The sequence below is a fragment of the Athene noctua genome, chromosome Z (genome assembly GCF_965140245.1).
Source record: "Athene noctua chromosome Z, bAthNoc1.hap1.1, whole genome shotgun sequence".
Classification (NCBI taxonomy): Eukaryota; Metazoa; Chordata; class Aves; order Strigiformes; family Strigidae; genus Athene; species Athene noctua.
The window spans coordinates 70,340,555-70,363,603 of record NC_134077.1 but is presented as its reverse complement, the minus strand read 5'-3'; the positions used below and the strand labels follow the sequence as shown (position 1 = coordinate 70,363,603).

The window sequence follows — 23,049 nt, the reverse complement described above, 5'->3', positions numbered from 1 at the left end:
ACTTATCAGTATTGCACAATTTAACTCAGGTGAAAAGAGAAGGTAAAGTGTCGAGTATTGATGGGATGTAGTAAGTATGGTATTTGCTGACTGGGAAGAAAACACAAGATTGGAATATGCTTAAGCAGGCCCACTCTTTGCAAGTCTTTTTCCCAGTCTCTGTATATTGGGAGCATGCCTGGGAGTTCAGGTAGCTGTGTCTGTTACATGGTGCTACAAACAAAGTGAGTAACTGTTCGGCTTTCTCTAGGAATCTGCATCTATGTTCTGAGGATGACAGTAATCTGTAGCAATAAGTCTGCAGCCACAAGGAGCATGCCTTTCTGCAGCAATCCAAAGTGGATGGCATGGCTGGTGCAGAGATCAGCACAGGCCCCAAAGACAGCACAGCAAGTTCAACAGCAACACTGGGACAGTGTTGCAAGCGCAAAGCAGCACAGGCCCTCAAACCTGAGGGTTTATTAATATGATCTTATTTCTGAACAGATGTGGCAATAATGGCTTGCTGTGTGCCAGTTTACTGCTCCTCATTGCACTGGGTAGAAATGCCAAGTGGTGGCCCAAGCTGAAATCTCATCTCTATGGAAGTGATGGCCAAATAACTTATTTGGGAGCTTGACCTGTTCTGAAAAACTGACTGTCCATTCATTCATAATTTTGCTTCCCAGTTTGTTGATATGTTGTCAAGCAGTGGTCTTATTTATTCTTACTGAATACTTCAATATGCAGTGATGTTAAAACTCTCCTTTCCTTGTGCTGCCAGTACTTTTCATCACATGCGAGGAAACAAACTGAAGATGTGCAATTACAAAAACCACTGCAGTGTTCAGTGATTTTGGTACCAAAATATGACTGAGGCTTACATATTTTATATGGATGTTTTCATATTAAACATGAAGAAAAACTTTCAGATATTAGTATTCTGAATGTTAATTTTCTGACCCAGCCAACCTCTTTCATGCATGTGTGAACAGACATAAGCAAAGACTAACGGTTAAAAAGTTTACAGCGCCACTTGAATACCAGTTCGGCAGTTGCTAGTTTTTAAAGCATGATGGGATCATCACCTGCATCTAAACTGGCATCCTGAATAACACAATACACAATCAATAATTTCTTGAGTATAGGAAATTATTCATGATTACTTTCTAAGTAAACTTTATAGCCCATTAACTTATTATTTAAATAGAAAATATGTTTTAAAAGATATCTAATGTCAGTGTTGATGTTGGAAATCAAAGGGGAAATTAATCTATTATATAAATAAATTATTTTCCACTTTCATTTCTAAATTCATTCTGTTTAGAAGTGAAAGCATAAGTCCTACTTTTAAAAAGATAGCATTCCTCATGCCATATTTTTTGTTGTTTATTTGCTACTTAATATTGACTTATGCATGTGCCATAGCAAAGATGTGAAACTGACTGATTTCACTTTTCCACAGCAGAATTTGTTGATGCTACCTTTGCCATCATTGCAGGTAGGCACTGAAAAATGTTGCTGGCCTTGCAGATGGTACACAAATAAGGTGGCTTTGAGTTTTGCTCTCACAATCCAAGAGGACATAAAAAGGAACAGAACTATGCACCTACACTCTGCTTTATATCAGTTGTACAGAAGAAGTTTGAAATGTATAAATATCAGTCACATTACTGGGCCAAATACATCTGTGGTACTTACAGATGCAAATATGATGGAAGCTGTGCATAAATCAGTTGTCAAGTGAAATAGCAGTGGAAGAGAATACAACTAGAACAGTACATCACAATTCAGGGAAGGTGCTCAATGGATAGAACATACATCCTTAGAAACAGAAGAGGACTGATACACAGAACGTTATCAAGAAACCATGAAGCTAAGTATGTTCAATTAAGGCCTGTGCTGATCCAGCAGCCTACCCTAGCAAGATCTCTACAGAAACTGAACTAACACCACTTAGAGTATGCTAAGGGGAAGCAGAATAGGAATCTTTGTCCTCCTTCAGATAAATCCCATCTCATCTCATGGTACAGCACCTTGTTCTACAAGAACAAGGAACACCATATTAGAGTTTTAACCACAAGAAGCAATGTATTTAGCCTCTGAAGTCAGGATTTTGTAATCATTCATTCCTAAATTAGCAACAAGTTCCACTAAGTTACAGACCCCATATAACCCTCTTATGGGAAAACTCTCTTTTCAGCAAATACAAAAATAATGCAAGATTTTCCATTTACTGTCAACAAGCATAACAAATAAAAAACGCATCCTTCACTGAATTATATTTACTCAGTACATCTGGAATTTGCAAGAACACTAGTGGTTAAACTGCACAGAAGAATAATACATGGTGATGTATTTTAGTTTCAGTTATATACCAGTGATTACACCTACAAAAAAGGTCTCGATATGCAAACTTTCTGTCCAGTGTATCAGTAAATAAGGAAGGCTGCTGTGTCTATATAAAGTTCTACCAAGTGGCAACAGAGTATACATCAGCTGAAGATTTGTATACCTCTCAACATTGTTATCATTCATCCTAAACAGAAACCATGTGATTAAAGCAACTGAATGTAATCTATTACAAGGCAAACAAGAAAACAATTCAAAAAATACCTGATGTAACAGCACACGATTTTAATTTGTTTGCATGGTAAACATGCAGCCAAATTCTCACCTTGGATATGCTCCTTCATCACCATTTACGTCAACCAATTTAAATAGTACGGTAGTTTTAATGTAAATTTAACCATTGAAACTAAGAATGTCACATCAGAGCCATACATCACTCAAACCTGTGTAACAGAAGTCAATGAGTTTATTGGGAGCGTTCAGAGTTTGGTTCCATGCTGTCAAAAACCTAAACAGTCAATTATACAACTAAAGGAAAAAAGCTCCCAATAGCCCTTAGTAACACAGTCTGTGGTATCTTTGACACAGTTTACAAGTATATTTTGGGAACATTTAGCTTCTTCTTGAATATATTTAAAATCTATCTTAAACATTGTTTCAGAGGTCAAAGGATATTAAACTTACCAGATTGCACCTTCACTTTTTAGTAGTGATAAAACATCATTAAACCATGCTTAGAAACAAGACATTTAGACAGATGTGACAATAAGTTCAGAAGAATACTACTGTAAGAGAATCAGACATTAATATCTGCAGTGACAGATTACAGAAAACTTCTATCCCTCCCAAATGATTGAAACATTATTTTTAGTAACAGACTGTAGCCCACATATTTTATTTGATTGAAGCTTTTAAACTACTTAAAAGTTTAATTTCTTCATGAAACTTTATTTTGTATCTCTATTTGAGCAAGACGAACATTTTTCTTCAGCTACATCATATAGGACTAGTAAAACAATACAATGCTTACAGTTTGGTCTTAAGTTCTTGGAAGTATTTACTTGCTATTTAAAGCACATTTAATTTAGTACTTCATTTGATTGATTTAGTAGAAAAGCATTAATCTAATGTCCAAAATCTGAAACTATACAAATAAAAATTAGAAAAAGGGCACATTTTTAACAGTAAGTTTAATTAACCATGCACATGAGTTACCAGCATAACTACTGATTCCTTCTTCCTGAGGTTTTCAAGATTAAATGTCTTTCTGTAAGGTTTATATCAATTATCTTTAAGTTATTGGTTCAAAGTTTAACTGTATAAAATATAAAAGTTCCCAGTAGATGGTTGGGCCAGATTATGTAACAGACTGTTTTTATTTTACCCCTGTTCTGCTAACACTATCACTTAAAATAAAGTCCCTCTCACTGAAAAGTGATATGTCCCTTTTGTCCTGTGGTCTTGAAGTATTTACTCATTCGTTTGAGAGTCTGCTGTATTGCTTCACACCTGTCAATCACAACTGTAGCATACAGACAGCACTTACTCAGAATTTATTCAGCACATCAGCTGCACACCAGCTGAACTCTTTATCTCACTAAAAATTATTGTTTAACTGAATGTTAACAGGAACGTGTCAGTTCATGACATGGTAAAGATTTATACTCTTCCTTATGTACTTGAGTAAGAATTTTAAATATTAGGGACATATAAACATAGGGCTTAATTTCCACCCCTTTCCACACTTCTATGTTTTCAAATGTAAAGTATTTTTTCTTAGTTCACTGAAGTATACTACACACTAAGCATTCTGGAAATGTAACTCAGTCTGCTCCCCTTAAAAAAAAAAAAAATACTATGGTCATCTTCTGTTTTGCTGATTTCAGGCATTTCTGGTTTCTCTCTACTTTCAAGTACAATTGCAGACATTAATTTTAATCCTGCTGCCACTTTAAGTGAGATCTTTAGAAGCAGGTAGGTACATACACTAGCCACATCAGCAAAAATGTGCTGGAAGTACCCTGGTTCTCAGTTTATGTGCTTCTAATTTGATGTTGCAGCTTCATTTGCATTGCAGATCTTCTAGTGCTGTGTATGGTCTTCTTGGGAGTGTGTGATTACATATGACTCTCTACTGATGTATCCCATTATAGTGTACCTTGTCTTCCTCCTCACATAACTGATATAGCACTTAACGAAGTATCAGTAGAAGAATACTAGAGTCAACAGTTTCAAGAAGCTTTTTTTTTTAAAAAAAAAAAAAAAAAAAACAGCTGTCGATTTAATAATGTCCAAGATCCCTCCTACAGGGGGGAATCCCCGGCCAAGGCAACACTGCAGACCTTCCATCCTGTCATCATGTCTAAAGAACTGCCTTCAAGTTGAAAGAATAGCCTCAAAAACACTTCATGAGACTAAAGAGCAAAAGATACCTGAGGATCTAATCCATTACTTATGTTATTAACATGGCAGAAAACACTTTCACATAAGTAGGTAAAAAATGTTAAAATTGATATATCAGTCTCAGAAACAGCATAAGGTTACAAGAAATGTCACCAGATGGCACTATTAACATAGTCTTCAAGTTGTTTCAAGCATGTGAGCAAGCTTTTAGTATTAAAGAAAGCATACATTCTTTGTTGTTACTGTTGGTTTGTTTCTCAAGAAGTCACTGCAGACAGAAGACTCTTGCTACAGCCTGGGGGACAAAGTCCCTCCCAGAGAATTAAGCAGTAGCGAAGACACAGACTATGACTCCTGGGTACAAATCTCATGCCATTTACAGCACTTGCAAGACTTTCCTGAGGACTACAGAACTCTTTCCTGAGTCTTTCCACAGGGAAGACCGATGTCTTCAGAGGCATGGTCTGTTGTCAAGGAGCAGCTGTGACAGAAGGGTTGAACTACTATGTATGTCAGTGCAGCTGTAATGTCACTGGTTTTTGCCCTTATTAATAATAAAACCTCAAATTAAGTACCCGCAGACTTTCCTTTCCCCATCTCCTAGGAAAGGCTGTATTCTTTTCACTCTGAATATAAAATGCTAACAGTGACAGAGTAGAAGTTATGTGCTAGAAACTCATCTAATTTTACCCAGCTTTTGCAGTGATGTGAGGTGTTCAGCAAATGCTCCCCTTAAAGTGACACTGTGGTGCTGCCATTCAGTGTACAGACAACTCATGTACTTTAAAAATTAGGAAGAGATTCTGAAAGTTATTCTGACTTGAATAATGAGTCCTAAGTTATTCTGTTTATGCAGATGGGAAATTATAGTTAAACATGTAATGAGTATTTCAGAGAACTCAGATATCTGTCTTAAGCAATGTTCATTCCTGTTTTAATATTTCATAATCCTGAATCAGTAACAGTGAAGAGGAAAAAATCAATTAATATCCTGCAAGTACAGTCAGCTACTTCTCTTGCCTCTTAAACACCTTTGCATAGTGGACTCCTCAGAAAGATACTTTTGAGGTACTGATTTCTGAAAATATTTTGTTTTAAATCCAGACTGCTATATACAGTAATAAAGATGTTCCATAACTCTGCGGAACACTAGCCACTAGTCTTCTGAAAACCATAATGCAGAAATATCAGGTTACCACCTCTGACTGAGAGTTATTCTATGTGCTCCAGATTTATTATAGAAATCCTGAATCTTCTGACAATACTCTCAAAGAATTGCTGAGGAGTATAATGAATAACTCTTTGCATTAGAAAGATTCACAGGACTTTGATCAGTGTCCCAGGAAGATCAGGTCACAATGAACTGTACAAGCTGATTAGGGTTGACCATCATCAACTTATGTGTAAGCACTGCTGGTTCTGAATTGGGAAGTCAACCATAGCAAAATATACTCTGTAATAATCATTCATATCTGATGTGCTAACTAGGAGTTTAGCTACTTAATTTGTATTGAAGTTATTGTGAGGCTTTTCATCTATCAATCTAATTCCACTGAAAATGAAATCAAGCCATAGTATCTTGATAAAAGAGACTGTAATGACTTGCATGTAAGTGGTTCATTTTGTTGCTGGTTTCACAAGAGAAGCTCAGAAACCAGCTGGAAAAAGTGTTGTATTTTAAAAATCTGAGTCAACAGCCACATGCATTTTAAATTAAAGGACACAATACTTCTATTTACTGATCTTTCTTTTCCATTCCATAGTCAGCCTATGAGTTTAATTACTGAGAATGAATTAAACAGACTAAATATTAAAAGATCCTGAACCTACCCATCTTCTGGTTCTCCTTCCATTAAAATGTTCCAGTATTTTTATTATGTTTGGTCTTGCACCTACAACATATTACTCTATACATCACACTGAGAATACAGAAGCCTATGCAAAGAGTCCTGAGAAACAGGTAAGGCACACATCCTGTAGAGTTCCTTCTCTCTCCCTAGACTAGGCACTTAAGAGCTTGCAAACCACTGCAGCAAAGCACGATTCTCAGACAACCTGAGAAACTAAGGCCAAGGTGAAAGATACACTTAGTCCAAGAACTTCAGAGCCTCTCAAGAAGTTCTTTTCTCTGTTAGTGCTTTGTCTGTCCCAGCCAGGCAATCAATTACACAACGCCACATGGCCATGTTCTTTTTTAATTAGGAACAGTCCAACCTAAATAAAATAACCCCAATACAGCTAGCCACAGCTGTGCCTCCATAAATCAATATTCCAGGAGAAGAAGAGCAGGCCTGTGAAGCTGACAGAGTAGCCTGAAACAAGGACAGAGCTCATAGGATACACCCCCCCAGGACACAGCAGAGGTCCTCATTCACTGCCCAGTCCTAATCCCTGCTTGCACTGCATCAGTCTTCATTCTGTATTGCATAGCGATCACTGGTCCTTACTGCTCTGTTCTAGTTACTGCTTTTAAACCATTTGCCCATGGTCTGCTTAGCTTTCCAATTTAGCCCAAATACAAATTCGCAGCGCAGGCTCTTCAAATTGCTGGTTTCAGCCACTGGGTGCCAGATGCACTTGACAAGGTTTTTGACATGGTGCCTTTATTGGCTTCTTTGATCTGGTCATAATTTAACCTGATCATGATACCCAACTCTACCCTTGACTGTTGCTTTGGTCTGATGACTAGAAATGACTATGTCTATTACCAATGGAGACTTCCCAAACACTTCAGTTATTTTAACTTTAGGGACAGTATGAAAGTTACAGGGTTTGGGGTTTTTTTTGACTGGAAAATTGAGCTTTTCTCTTGTCTCCCCTGTACTCAAAACCACTTATGTTAATTCTGCTCAAATCTGAATAAACACTAAGACTGTAAGCATAAATTATAAATGTTGATGTGTCTACTCAGGAATGCATGGAAAAAGGTTCTGTTTCTTGGTGTATTCTGACATTTTTTATTATATCCACCTGATGTTTGCATAGATAAGCACCACTGCAAAAGATCTTTGAAGTGCAAAATAAACCCAATGATATTATAGAAGCACATGGCAGTCTGATCTATAAGATACATGAATGTCAGTTTGGTAAAACACAGAGTTTAAAAAGAAACAGAAACCACTAAAAATGGGAGCCGCTGCTCACTGCAAACAGAATTCTTAGGTGGGTCACATCATCCAGCTGCAGAAAGATCTAAGATTTTGGAGCAACAACACACGCAATGACACATGCCCTGACATAATAATATTGTTTTCAACACATGGACAGCTGGGGCAAAAGAGTGCAGGCTGCTTAAGCCTTTCCTCAAGAACTGGACTTTTAACCAGATGGCTGGACATTATCTTTTTTTTTGTTTTTTTTTTTCTTTCCTATGGAGAGCTTAGAACTATTTAATACTTCACTGTTTGCAATGGACAAGTCACTGTTGTTAACAGATGCCTTCCCTTTAGGGTACCAGATGTCTCACACTTCCCACTGTTATACAACTTTTCAACTGGAATAACAGAGGCCTGTTCATTTCTAAACTGCTTAAAATTAGCTAAAAACTGCAACTTATGGCCAGCACTTCAGGTGGCTTAGTCCTGTTTCAAGTCAAGGGCTTTTGAACTTCAGCTCCAGTTCACTGGAGCCAAGGAACCCTGTCTTCACTCAGCATCTTACTGCAAAGAGCTAAGCATCGCATGGTATGCAGCTCAGAGACTTCAGATTGTTCATTTACCTAACTGTGAATTCCTATTTGTGAGTCAGAACTGTTCAGCTTGAAAGCCACTGTAATTAAGCTGACATGCCATTCACTGACCTTGGCATAATCCTAATGAGATCTAAGTCACAGACAACAATTACTGGAAAAATAGAGGTATGGTTCAAACAAAGCAGAAAGTACTAACATTTTCCGTGAGCAAGATCGATGTACTTTACAGTAGAGAAACATAATAAACCGCTTTATCAGCTAAGTCTCTTTATCCACCACAAAAAGTGGCTTGTACCTGGACAGTACATCTGGCAACACAATCAGGCAAACAAATTACTCTAGGAGATTAATTGACTGCAAACTAGGGCCTTTACAACATTTCTTTCAACAGACAAAACACAATGCAGGCATGCCTTTTAAAAAAGTCATCAATCAATAGTACTCCAGAGTCAGCTGAGTTTTGTAGTTACTGTTGTACACTGGCAGGTGAGGAAAAGCCACATCCATGCTGCTGTCATTCCCATCGATGGTCTCCTGCTCAAAGTGAGAAGTCAGTTTTGTTCTCTCTTTGAAAGGTTATCACCCTTGAAACACAGAGGTATTTTCTTCTGCTTACAACTAACTGAAAAATGTATTTTAAAAGAAGGTTATTATTTGATAGGTTTCTACAGCAACGCAGAAAAAGCTTCCAAGTTTAAGAATCCTTTTGTATCATTTATGTCAGGTTTTATATCAAAAACTGAAAATATGTTTAGTATCTTAATAAAACAAAGAGTTGTTAAGCAGATACTCTAGGATTAGTATAAAAAAATAATGACATTGTTAAGCAATAACAGCCATTTTTATTAGAAAAAGTCAAATGACAGGATACCATATGCTGTCCTGTTATTTTGGCCTTATTTGCAATGTACAAATCTACTTGCCAGTTAGAATTTTAATGCAAGTTTACCAAGATGAGAGTCTTGTTTACAGCTCTAACACAGTCAGCTTTAATTATTCTTAGAGGGTATGGTGACACTTTGGACTTGAATTCTGTTCAAATATTTCTGAACAATCCAAGTTTTTCAAAAGAAACATGTTATTCCTGTGAAAGGATTAGTGTCTTGCAATTCAGCTATCTGTAGTGGCCTAAACCTGTGTAACTTTTCAATACACCTCTAGCAATCTAATTAATGTTCTGCCATCCACATGCCAGATGGTATAATTCCTCAAATAGATGACAGAAAAAGTTGTGATCCTCCCCAACATGTGGGTATTCTGAAACATCACAACTTAAGCCAAAGGGCATCCACACTAAACCTAACATACCTTTATTACCACAAACCATGAAGACCATATACTTGACAAGTAGCCAAGATTGAGATATTTTGTTTGCTATTCTAACAGACAGTAAATGGAGCCAATGTGTTTTACACAAGAGATATTTTATGAAGAGATGTTTATAACAAACAAAAATTGAGCTTTCTGAAATTGCAGTTCTCAAAAATCAAAATGGCTGTTTACACACACCTTATGAAGCAAAACAGGTTTTAAACAGCTTCTTTACATACATCAGAATGTGATTCATAACTAGCTCCAGATTCTAACACATGCACTTGTTTTGAAAGCCAACAAGGTCAAACTCACATTTCCTGGGATGAATCCCCTGTGAGATAGGTGTATGGGCCACACACTATACACCTGCATGCTTGTCAAGATGAATCTCATTAACTTTTCTTGAATAATGAAACAATGGCATGATAAAATCCACCTGACCACCTGAATACCACCAGTAAATTGTTCCAAGCGCTAATGACATTTTCCCCAGGAAGCCATGATTGAGGATGGCCAGGTATTTCACTGCGAATTGCTCAACGTTCTACAGAAAATGCAGCAGAAACATCCAGGGTATCTTTGTTGCAAGGACAATGATCAAGCTCTTTGCTGCTTCCTTACCCTTCCATCTCATTTCTCACCTCAGCCACAAAGCTGTTACTCATGATCAACAGTTGATTTATAGCAAGGTTCAGCTTTTGAACCATGGGAACGTATAAATTTAGTAGAATCAAATACATTTTACAAGATCATGATTAACTAGGAGAAAATATAGGGTTTTTTCCTAGCAATTACAATATGTTCCAGAATTTTCTTTACAAAAAAATTGGGTTAATCTACAAAAATTGCCAAACATTTTAAAAATCAAACTTATTGAAAACCACCCAGGATGTTTTATGATTTTGACAGTTCCTTCTCATATACAGTCAACAGGTACACTTGCAAGTCGTCAAGATACTAACACTACACAAGTTACAACCTATTAGGTGAGTTGTAGTATACTGTATGTATACAACTAGTCTATTCCAAATGCAAAGTAAAATGCATGTCTGACCTCAAGAGCTGTAGGTAAGTGTTAAGAAATTAAGATTTACCATGGCCTTGCAGGTGGCCAGTCACATGCAGAGTTGTTATTTCAATTTCAAATATAATAATTTGAAATAGAATGCCCATAGCCGTAGATTAGCTCACCATCTGACACTACAAAATCTTGCATATATTTATATCAGCAAATGAAGAAAACTACAGTATTTTTTCCTAACTTGAGAAGTTGTTCATCAGCTCTTCATATCAACAACTCAAAGAAGCTTAAATGACCAAACATTGCTACCAGCTCTAGTATGACCAAAACCAGGAGACAGAACCTCATAACGGAGCATTTTATCTTATCCTGAAGGCTAATACAGACAAAAATATTCAAAGAAAATAAATACATAAGTAAAAGAAATAAATAAATAGCTACAAACTAATGTAAGCTCCTTATCAGGGACAGATGTGTTTCATTTACTGTTTTAGCTTTCCCAAAACATATGTGACTTTTGTACACATGTCAAATAATTCACAACTTCCTGTGCAACTTTAAGTAACATGTTTCAATTATTTTCTTCATCTTCTTCTTGTGTGTGAAGTGGCAACTGCTTGGGGAGGAGGGTGTCATGGCAATGAATTTATAGAATGGAAAATTATTTTTCTAGGACTCATGTCAAAATATGTTTCATTGTAAATATTTTAATTGGCTTAAAAAGAAGAGCCTATCTGTTAATAAATTAGATCCACAGTTCATAATGAGAAATTGCATTTTGTCAGAACTTCTAACTTCAGAAGGAAAAACATGCAGATTCTGGTAAGTCTACTGATAAAGCAAGCCAAAATATTGAATGAGTTAATGCAAAGAACTCCAAGTACCATTCAAAAATGTGAGGAGTTCAAGCTGTTTAATTCAGCTTAGTCCTACCACGCAAAGGGATTTTTAAAAGTAAGGGGTTTTTTTTAAAAAAATATGCTTTTCAATAAAAATGAAAACTCATGGAATACATAGCACCACATGGTACATACACTAAACCTGTAGTAATGAGTCAGATTCTAAAACACTGACAAAGCATTTCTTGTATCTCCCATGGTGTCCCTCTAGAGGTAAAACAGAATAATGGAGTCTGTGATTTTCTTCAGAACTTAATAAAGATGACATTGTATGGCTCATGTCACTAGACCACTGAGGGAGTCTCTCAGTATGACTAAGACTGTACTAATTATGGTCTTACACGACAGAAGCGAGCTGACTCTGCCTAAACTCTGAGCTTGCTGAATACGTGCCAGAACAGATCCAAATACAACCTATTGATGATTAGTGTTGTGGACTGCTCCAACTATACAGAATTTCACAAGGACAGTGAAATCTTCACAACTAATATAAAATTACTTAATCCTGTCTATAAAGGTTGAAAATTGGAAAAAAAAAATGCTAATCACATAAAACAAGAATAGCCAAAACTTGTGGGTTTTGTTGCTGCATTTTTACTGCAACAACTTCTCATAGTTATTCATTCTTACCTAAACAGTTCACTCCTACCTTTCGTTTCTCTTCAAAAACTCCTAAAATCTTGGAGCTAAAACTGTATCAGAACTTCAGTCATGGAAATCTCCAGGGGCTGGATGAACACAGTTCCTCCTTCCTATAAGCAAACAAGAATACCCATTATTCAGCTCACTTTAGTCTTCTCTGACTCCTTAGGTTCAGAGAGCGGCTAGGCATACCATTTTCTTGCTGACCAGATAAAAATTTTGCTTGATGATATGGAGGGTCTGTCACACCAGCAAAACACAGCAAAAACTAGAAGGATACTAACATTTTAGCTTCAGTTCATCTACAAAAGCCCATGGTGATGGATTCAGTGACCCATCTCTTTATAGAGGTATAAGAACTAAAGTTAAACAGAACCTGATATGATGAGTTCATTTTTGCTGTCTTCTAAGCCTTGCAAAGACTATCTGCAACATATGACCACTATGTCTCTTGCATTGATAAGCGTAAAAGAAATGAAAAAAAATTAATTCCAAAGCTTTTCACTACGGATGGCTGAAGGATGAGCTGAGAAGATGAGTTTCCAAAGATGTCATCACCATTTGTTAGGATGTGCAATGATTCAGACTCAGGATTTGAGATTAGTGTTGCATTTAGCAGTCCTCCAGCAACTCTCGACAACCAAAAGCAGAAGTACCGGACCTCTGCCTTCAGAAGAAATGTCAGCTCTCACAAATACTCATGACAGACTTTTGAGAACTTTATCACAACTAAAGCAGATCAACAATCTTGCAGATGGCTTGCTTTTAATTTGGAACCAAATTCTCCACTGATTCACTGAAGTGCCATGTTCCCATTCCAGGCTTCACAGAGATCATTTAACTGAGAGATAAATAGTCTATGAGTTTAACTGGTGATAGGCTGTATATTTTCAATCATTCTGCCTGCAGAACTGTCAATTGTAATTATTTCTACAGTATTTACTCAATCTGTATGTCTCTTTCCTTGACAAGCAATGTGATAATGGACTTGCTTCACTGGTGCAGACATAAAATCAGTGTCATAACTTAGCAGCTCACATTGTTAATTTACACAATGGATTCAGACCACATTTGTCCAGGCATTCAAAAGCCGAGTCCTTGTGAGTCAGTCAGAACTGAGCAGCCTTGTTTCTCAACAGTGACTTGTTTTTAAAAGGACTCTCAATAATCTCAGCAGTCTCAACATAAATACTCCTTAATTCAGTTTATGTATGGCCCACCCCTTTAAACTAACAAAGCAGGTCTCATGTTCATGCCATCTACCAACTTCTGTAACAGATTACCATCAAATATCTTAAACAAGGTTCAACAACTGCGTCTGAATCACTTGGAAGTTGTACAATCACAGGACTGAAACTTTGTCATACCAATTATGTAAAGCCACTGGAAAGAAATCCATGCATTTTTGCAAGCAGGTAAAGCAGGCTTTTTGTGGAACAAAAGAAGCCTTGTCTTTTTTAATTATGTGACGACTCCTAATTAGAAGCAAGGATTTTTTATTGTCAGCCCAGATAAGCTTGTTTGCATAGCTGTAATTTCTTAAAAGAGAAATCTGAATGTTACTAGGAAAATATATCCATCAGAATTACAGCAGACCTTGAAGAAGAATAGTGTCATTGCTTGATGTTTACATCCGATTAACCTTGGAGTTAACCTTGCAATTCTGCAAATGTTAAACAGTAAAGAATATAGTAAAGAGCAAAAGCAATTTAATCTTGTTTGAATGCATTTATACAAATGTACCAAGAGTACCCATAAATCCACGTTGCCATCTTTGCCTTGAGTTTGTGCCAGCTGGATTGAGTGCACCCTCAGTGAGTTTGCAGATGACCCCAAGTTGGGTGGGAGTGTTGATCTGCTCGAGGGTAGGGAGGCTCTGCAGAGAGACCTGGACAGGCTGGAGCCATGGGCTGAGGCCAACTGGGGGAGTTTCACTAAGGCCAAATGCCGGGGGCTGCCCTTGGGCCACAACAACCCCCAGCAGCGCTACAGGCTTGGGGAGGAGTGGCTGGAGAGCTGCCAGTCAGAGAGGGACCTGGGGGTGTTGATTGACAGCCGGCTGAACAGGAGCCAGCAGTGTGCCCAGGTGGCCAAGAAGGCCAATGGCATCCTGGCTTGTGTCAGCAATAGTGTGGCCAGCAGGGACAGGGAAGGGATCTTACCCCTGTACTGGCACTGGTGAGGCCGCACCTCGATGACTGGGTTCAGTTTTGGGCCCCTCACTCCAAAAAGCACACAGAGTTACTCGAACATGTCCAGAGAAGGGCTACAAAACTGCTCAAGGGTCTGAAACACATGTCCTGTGAGGAGCGGCTGAGGGAACTGGGGGTGTTTAGTCTGAAGAAGAGGAGGCTGAGGGGAGACCTCATCGCCCTCTACAGCTTCTGAAAGGCAGCTGCAGAGAGCTGGGGATGAGTCTCTTTAGCCTAGTAGAAAGTGACAGGACAAGAGGGAATGGCCTCAAGTTGTGCCAGGGAAAGTTCAGACTAGATATTAGGAAGCATTTCTTTACAGAAGGGGTTGTTGGGTGCTGGAATGGGCTGCCCAGGGCGGTGCTGGAGTCCCCATCCCTGGAGATGTTCAAGAGCAGGGTCAATTTAGAGCTTAAGGATATGCTGTAGGTGGGAACTGTGCTAGGCTAACAGTTGGACTGGATGATCTCCAGGGTCCTTTCCAACCCAGATGATTCTGTGTGTGATGACCAATAGAAACCATTCAAAGAGGGAGAAGAGGGAGGGAAACTATTTATAACAACTCTTTGTATCAAGCACACTGCTTTGTGGACAGATGAAGAACATTACCTTTCAACATTTCATGAAGAAACAGCTCTTAAAAAATAATTTTTTACTGCAGTGACATCTCTCTAAAATGACTCACTTATGATCTTGAGCTTTGTAATGATGCATGTTATTCTCAAGATCTTAGTACCCATGGAATAAAGTTGCTATATATCCTTTAAAATGATGATAAGAAAGTATCAAACCTAAATCACACTATAATAGACAGGAAAAGCAAGCATTCTGAGTACATAAAGGTGGTATCAGAAAACAATCACCATGTGACTATTCCAACATTTAGCAAATCGAGATGCATTGAACAGCGCTGAGTACCACAGCAGTTCTAGACAAGTCACAGCACTCTCACTATCTCCTCTTTCTGAATTTCCTTTTCACAGTTAGTTCAGCAGTCTACACAGAAACAGACTGCACCTTCACAGTGACCACCTCTAAAAATACCTCCCTGTTTCCATGCAGCTTTATTCAGAAAGGTTTTTTCAGCAGTTGTTCAAGCCCTGTTAACACAAGATCAACAGCAATTACATTTCTGTAAGAGAGGACTCCACTACACTGGCTGTATTGGCAATATCCTTGTCCAGGGAGCCTATTAAACGATTTTTAGGGAGACACCACTATAATCCCGTTCTGAACAACGCTTAATCTTTATGGTGTCCAAGTCCTTTGGAAGCCTACCCTGCAAGTATCTGTCTGTAAAAGTACATAAGCTTTTAGCATCTGCTAAATCCTGCTCCAGCTAATTGAGACTACAATGGCAGTAAAATAGAATTGCTTAAGGGATCAGAATGAATCAAGCTGATTTTTGTCTTTCTTGGTGTTTGGACTACTGTGTCTGAGGCTGAGGGGAGACCTCATCCCTCTCTGGAAGTACCTGAAAGGATGCTGCAGTGAGGTGAGTGTCTGTCTCTTCTCCCAAGTAAGAAGTGGTAGGATAATAGTAAACAGCCTCAAGCTGTTCACAGGACCAGGGGATGTTTAGATTGGATATTAGGAAAAATTTCTTCACTGGATATATTATCAAGCACTGGAAGTATTTAAAAGCCCTGCAGATGTGGTGATTAGGGACATGATTTAGTGATGGACTTGACAGTGCTAGGATTATAATTGGACTCAATGATCTCAAGGGTCTTTTCCAACCTAAATGATTCTGTGATTCTATGTAAATATGCATATAAACCAGTGTTCAAGACATGTCATTGAAATCAATGGAATCACTAAGTGGTGTGGATTCTGCCTGGAAGAATCTCACCAGTCTATGAGACTACTGCTGTGCATCTTACCCTTTAAAAATTCTCATGATCAGTCCCTTCTCTTGACTCCTTTAAACATTAAGACAGTAAAAAACATTAAGACAGTAAAAATACCTTAAACTAAATCTGAGTGCTGAAGAAAATGTCAAATACTTTAGCATGTCCAAATGCTTCAGAATATATTTGCATTTTGTTTGCAACATATCTAACTAGTGTAATCATATGTGCACAAAAAGGTATGTGGCATTTTTCCATTTCTTAATTATTCTGTACAAATAATCCAGTGACTGTTCTATGATGCTTAATACTCAACATTTGTTTTTAAAGCCTATGTTCACAGCTAAACCATCAGACTCAGATAGATGTCTGTGAAGTTCTCCACAGAGCTCCAGAAGCATTAATTAAACCTCTAATCCTTAGGAAATCAGTGTCAGTCACCTGAATAAAAGCTGACAGTGTGTTTACCTTTGCTTAAAACTGTATTTCCTCTCTGAAGAAGTAACATTGCAATGCACAGTATAACCTATTAACTAGTTCCCTCTACTGCTCTCTTCCTTTCTTTAAAACAAAATCATGTTTTCTGGGAAAGGTTTTTGTCTGGTTTTGTTGTGACTGTGTCATAACTTGCACTTTCCCATTAGATAGTGTTAGGCTTTTCTATTAGTAAATGGAAAGCTTCATAATTTACTCACTCCGTTCCTGATATAGGTCCAGCCATCCACAAAACAGGGATGCTGAAAGTGTGAAGTAAAACTGGCAGAAAACAGAAGGTATCTAAAAATATTTTATGGCCTGGAGAACAATCCAATTTCCAAATACTTCACGCAGAAATGCTCCACAACCTCAGCATTAGCCCCCCAGCTTTGCACTCAAATAGTTTTCTGGTTTAAAACCCTAGTATTAAAAAAACAAACCAACCAAAAAAAAAACCCACCAACAAAACCAAATCCAACCTCTGAATTTTCTGCAATTGAAATTTTGACAGATACAAAGTTTGATCTGGGATTCCACAGTTTACGTAGATGAAATTTTTAAGGGTGCTTCATTTTTTTAGTTTACCCTTTATTTATAGTTTGGTTCAGCAATGAAAAAAAAATCTCAACAATGCTGAATTAAAATTATACTACAGAGAAATGAAAATAAATAAAATATAAGCTTTGTGCCTTTCCACAAGCACAAAGAGGTAATAAATTAGAAGCATTTCCACACAAATGCAAGTGTTTATGAAATTAGGAATGTTCATTGTTATTTTTGGATACTTCATGTTCTGGATTAGAGTGAAACTAAAAAGATGTCTGTTTGCAAAAGTTCATTAAAAACCTGTCTTAAATTTTCCAAAATCTAATTCAAAAGGCAAGAAAACCTCATTTGAATACTTAACAGGAATTATTAATTAGAAGAACAACACTAGGGGTTTCATAAATTTTATTCTGTAACATAAGATATGGTTCTCTGGCTATCATTTTTCACTGTCATCAGTTCTACATCTGCAGGTAGAAGGGAGTTTTGTTTGCATTTTTGCATGCATAAAGAGATGATTTGATATTAAAGGTCAGTACTTCAGATATCATAAGCCTTTAGGTGCTCACTGAACTCTACTGGAAACTGCACATCTTAAGCAGTCACAGGAAAAGCACATACCATTATATTTTGAACTATGGACACATTATATATGTCACACTGAAAGAATAATATTTAATTATTTACATTAGTACCGTTGCTGAGATGTAAGATTTATTAGCTTGAGCTAGATGTCATCTGGTGTGATCACATGAATTTGAGCTGTTTGTGGAGGCACACCCACAATCATTATTTTGTGTTTCCTTTAAACAGTTAAAACATCTTAACCAAAACCAGTAGTTTATTAAGACTGAACAAACTTGTGAGAGTTAGGAAGTCTTAGCTTTATGGTTGCAAATTAAAACTCAGCTTTTCTGTGTCTATACCCCATGATACACATCATCTCATATATCTCTGCCTTTTCCATGGTATTTCTCTTTCAGTTAGTTTACCAAATTAGTGAAGAAATAGACAATGGGCAACTATAAACTTGGTGATTCTACAATTAAATCACTGTTCTTTTAACATTGTTTAAGACTAGGTGCTTGATTGCTACTTTAGCATAGTGAAAAATTGTTCAGCAAGCATGTAAGCAAAAACATTTCAAATTCAGAAATTTTTATAGTTTCTCTTTTGTCAATACTTCAGTGCAATATAGGATTTGATACGGCCTTTCCTCATCATCAAGAAATAGCGATATGTGCTGTACATAAAATATATACTAAACTATCTATATAAGACACCATATGAAGGCACATCACTAAAGTCTGAAGACAGAAAAAAATTCCCAATCTTTTTTACAGAATGCATTTCTGCTTTTAATCAAAATTTCATCTTGAACACCATCTTTGTAGCACATTCTTCAAACAGCACACACACACATCTGTCTAAATACTTATGCTCACCCAAAGATATTTACCTATGTCTCAAAAAAGCATTATATGTTTTAAGTTTTATGTTCTTTTTTTTAACCAGACCTTCTGTTTTACAAGCTTAGTAGACTGATGTGCTGTGGAATGATTTCAGCTACTCAGCAGATGTTGAATGGATGATGCTTCAAATCTGACAGGAATACTAGCAATTCTACTGGTTTGAATCACACCAAGCAGCTGTGATAAAAAGTGCAGTATATGTATTACTATCCCATACTTTGAAAAAATAACTGCATTGTGCTGAAGCATAGCTCAGAACTTACAGAAAGCAGAAAGATTGAAATTGCTTTCAAAAGGGGAAGCATTCCTAGTGTGCCTGAATGAAACTGCAAAGAGAGAGCCTGAAATTTATCTCTAACAACATGCTGTTGCTATTTGCACCAGATTAAATATACTAAACCTACTGTTTGCATAGCATGACAATAAGGCTAATTAAGTACCTCTTATTGCAGCCGAACTTTTAAAGTACAAAAATACTCACTATAAAAGAAGGAACACTGAGTAGAAAATAAGATCACAGGTACATCCAAAGAGAGCAAAAGGTCAGCATTTGCCAATTGCTACTGTAAAGTTTCCACAGCTACCGGGAATTCTCTTTTATTCTAATCCAGAGGAAATCTGAGGGAACCTCAGATACCATTGTGTGGTAACTGCTGGCAAATGTTTCAGATCTTATCTCAACCACTGGTGTACTAACTGCTTGCATTTCAACATCAATTTTTCATTCAACTTCTTTAACTTCTTCCTACAAAGTTCAAGCTAATGCATAGAACAATAAATAAACACATTGAAATGTGCCATACCCACATATAAACAAGTTTAGGAATAGACACTACATATATATTACCATGCCATTAATACATTTTTTTAGTCTTTAGACGAGGTCAGTGAAAAGAAGATACATTCCAGATGCAGTAAACTGGAATAGAACCTGATATTTTAATGAACAGTAATAGAGCCCAATACATTTTAACAGATATTTAATGAATTCCTATTCCAAATAAGTCAACTTCAGGGTGAGGTCTCCTGCATGCAGGTACTCTTCCAACTTCACAAACTTCCATGTAAGAAAGCAAGGCCAAGCATAGACACCTACTTTGGCTTCTCATATTAAATAAAATGCAGGACTCCATGAAATTCATGCTTTTTAAAATTAAAGTGCATTTTTTTTAGAACAAGAACCAATCTTCTAAAAATGGGCAGGAATGAAAAATACACCATGATTTTTCAGTACACGGAGAATGTATATTGTATCAAATTGCCAAAAGCTTTGCAGCTTCAGCAGCAAATTCATTAAAGCTGGAAAAAAGGAGCCTGATTCACAGAAAAATACAATATGAAACAAATCTGTGAGGACCAGTATGCAATTATTTTCCACTCCATCCTAGTTACCTTTGTACAGAGGGACAAATACGTTCTGAGTTTCTGACCTTTAGAATGCTTGACTTTTATTTTGGATATGATTATCATGATTGTCATATGTTTTTATGTGCTGCTATCTGATTAATACTCACCCTACAACACTTTTATCTTCCAGAATCTAAGAAAACTGTTCATCTAGAACAAGAAGGAACTAATGACTAGAATATTGCTTGTTATATAGTTTATCACTTCAAATTTTTGTTACATAGGTAAACAGAAACTAGTTCAGATGTGGCAAAACAGATGCTGAGGTCAAAGGAATATTCTGCTTGGCTCTGATACTAACTATAAGCACATCAAGTACTGCAGTCCTAGCTGTTCTTCAAGCCTCCTTCTCAAATTGATTTCATCATCACAGAGGGATAACAGAGAATAATAAAACAATTTTATGAATTTCATCTTATAACTAGTTGTGTGTCTGATTCCACATCATCTCTATCAGCATTACAATAAAACAACTTAGAAATAACCCTGACCTTGTATTACAAAAACCTTGCAAATCTTGCTGAACTATCACAACAATCCACTGGGATACACAACACAGTATAATACACTTTCTAAGTCAGCTGCACAGAAACAAATACTGCATGATAAATATACTGACTAGGACCATTGCAATATATGCTTAATGAGAAGATTGTTTCTTGCAAAATGTTAGGAACCATCAACACATACAATACGCACACAATGACTAGTGTGTGATGTCACTAAGGTGACTAGTGTAACTTCCTGCCTTTGATTATAGGATGTCTTGATATGTTATATTAAGATAGTTCCTCCCAAAGACCTATTACTTCTCCTATGTTCTCTGTAGTAAATCTGGTTGGTTCATATAATTAATAGATGTGTATTTGGCATTTTTCCTTCCCTGCTTGCTCTACCAGACTGACTCTTACTTGTCTACAAACAGCAGTGGATGTAGACTTTCACTTTATAGTGACCTTAGAGACAGAGGCATCCTAAACACAGAACCAGGAAATAAATTAGAGAAAGACCCCAGGTGGACAAATACAAATTATGAATGGATTGTTTTGATTTATCACTGAAATGCATAAATTCATACAGGTTTGGTGAAAAGTTTCTGATTTCTGATTTCTTTTGCATAATTTTTTGTTCATACTTCACAATCAGCTTGCCCAATGTGTTCTCCCTAATACCTCACTTATAATATTTAAGGTTTAAAACCTTAAATTGTATTAATATGATAGTAAATTTCACTGCTTGGTGAGAAAGTTATGAAGTCTGGATGAAGTACAGTTTCCTAAATATACTGAGAGACTTCCAGACCATGGCCCCTCAGCATTAGAAAGCCAAATACATTTTTCCAAACGCACACCATTTGCAAAGGTAAAGGAAAAAAGTGGCAAGCTGTTTCACTCAAACTCTGCTAAAGAATGCCATTTCTGCATGTTTGTCGCAAGAAAGGGGGGCTATGTTACAGATTTACACCCACATTATAAGGCTTATCATGTCACCCTGAATACTTCTACATTTCATAACACTTCTAAACAGGAAAACAAAATAAGCATGTGGCTGCTGCTTCTGATATGCAAACTTTTTGGCACTATCCAGCAATACTTGCTGAAGTTCAGTAAAATTAATCATATTTTCTAATGTTTATGAAAGAATCACTCTTTGAGAAGCTAATATTAGACAGCTCATTTTTTTGTGACACAGCATGGCTTGGCACACACTTTAGGTTTAGTAATCTCAAAAAAGTTGTCATATGAAGTACCTTATCTGCTTCAGCATTAACATTATTTATCATCAGGGAATAACGATTTCTTCAAAGCTAAGGACTCCTCGAGGAGGCCTCATAATCATGAGAAGGTCACCATAAACTTCCTTTCTGAACAGTCAGGGTAGGGAATATAGAGAGCTACTAACACAATATTTTCCCCCAGTCTTACTGGATCCCTCATCATAATTCTCCTACTAGAAAGATGCTGGGTACTTGCATTACTCTTTTTTTCAGTGGTCCTCCACCATTCCTGCCCTCTTTCTTCATACTGTTGTCTGTCCTCAACCATCTGCTGATGTCTGTCTCCATCTCTTTTTTTTCCATGTGCTGTTCCCTTGAAAAATTACTTTCTTGACTCCTAATAATTTTTTTTTCCTCCTTCTCTCTCTTGCTACAAAGCTGACGAGAAATCCCTGAGGAGGAACTGAAATTAATGGTAAACTCCAATCCAGTTTATCTGGAGACCAGAAAAGAGAATATTATGGAATCTAAAAAAAAATACTTAGAAAACAGAGACACTGAGCTCAGGCTCTGGTGTGACAAAAGGGAAGGATAAAGAGTCTTCTTAGCATCATGACACAATCTCTACCAGGTCCTTTAAATTCCAGAGAGAAACTTGGGAAGATATCTGCTCTCCTTGAAGGATATTGGCCCTTCGAAGTAACAGAAATAAGAGAAAAAAATTTCCTCTATCTACTGTACAAGCAAACATCTACATCATGGTAAGAAAATTATTCAACTAGGCACACACTTTATATTTCACAACTTATAAACAAATATTTTTTTTCCAATTGAATAATAATCAGCAGTTATTCCTAGAAATTATATACTCATTGTTTTGTTAGGTTATGATGAGAACAGCACTGATGAGGCTGCTTTCTGCTGACACTTCATAAGGGTAAGCTAATCATCGTACAAAATACAGACTATATGTAAGGGCCAATCAAGAATCTGAATTACAGAGATTATAGATAGTTCACAGAGTCTATACATAAACTGAGTCTAGGATTTACTAGCTAGATTGTTACCTTCTGTGATTATGTATGTG

The 23,049-nt window shown here is 37.0% G+C and overlaps 1 protein-coding gene across 3 annotated transcripts in view; it reads right to left on the bottom strand.

Moving 5' to 3' along the window:
* The window catches only part of GLIS3 (GLIS family zinc finger 3), a 173,689-nt gene that overhangs the window by 107,055 nt on the left and 43,585 nt on the right, over positions 1–23,049 (bottom strand). The window lies entirely within an intron of this gene.